Here is a 1,125-nt window from a genome sequence, read left to right on the forward strand (position 1 = left end):
AGGGCGCTGCCCGGCAGGTCTGCCCGCATACCGTGGGGCGGGTGTGCCGCGCCGGGCGCTGCCCACGCGGGGTGCTGCCCACGGGGGATACTACCCACCCGGGGTGCTGCCCACAAGGGGTGCTGCCCCACGGGGATGCTGCCCACGGGGGATACTATCCACCCAGGGTGCTGCCCACGGGGAGTGCTGCTCACGGTGGGTCCTACCCACCCGAGATGCTGCCCACTGAGGGTGGTACCCACGGAGGGTGCTGCCTATAGGGGATACTACCCACTCGGGGTGCTTCCCCCGGGGGGTACTGCTCATGGGGGGTGCTACCCACCCGAGATGCCGCTTAACCCATCTGTGCCAAGGGACCCCCACATCCAGCACCCTGGCCCCCCCATCTCTACCAAGGGACCCACATGTCTGGCACCCCGACCCCCTCATCTCGACCCAGGCATCCGGCACCCCGACCCCCCCCTGCTCTGCTCGGGATGGGGATGAAGGAGGGTGCTGGGTGGGTGACCACCCCCCCACCTCGGTGGGCTGCACCCCTCCGACCCTGCCCCGCACACCGGGACCTGCCGGGCGGGCACCCAGGGTCCCCCCCCCCGAGGGGAGGGCGCTGCCCGGCAGGTCTGCCCGCATACCGTGGGGCGGGTGTGCCGCGCCGGGCGCTGCCCACGCGGGGTGCTGCCCACGGGGGATACTACCCATCCGGGGTGCTGCCCACAAGGGGTGCTGCCCCACGGGGATGCTGCCCACGGGGGATACTATCCACCCAGGGTGCTGCCCACGGGGAGTGCTGCTCACGGTGGGTCCTACCCACCCGAGATGCTGCCCACTGAGGGTGGTACCCACGGAGGGTGCTGCCTATAGGGGATACTACCCACTCGGGGTGCTTCCCCCGGGGGGTACTGCTCATGGGGGGTGCTACCCACCCGAGATGCCGCTTATGGGGGGTGCCACCCACTCGGGGCGCTGCTCAGGGCGGGGGGGACTTGCCCATGGGGGGTACCACCCATGCGGGACGCTGCCCACGAGGGGCACTACCCACGGGGATGCTGCCCACGGGGGGGCTCTGGCCCCCGGGACCCCCACAGCTCACACCCGTGAGACTGGGTGACACTGGGGTCTTGTCGC

This window comes from Calidris pugnax, unplaced genomic scaffold (assembly GCF_001431845.1).
Source record: "Calidris pugnax isolate Ruff unplaced genomic scaffold, ASM143184v1 scaffold335, whole genome shotgun sequence".
NCBI lineage: Eukaryota > Metazoa > Chordata > Aves > Charadriiformes > Scolopacidae > Calidris > Calidris pugnax.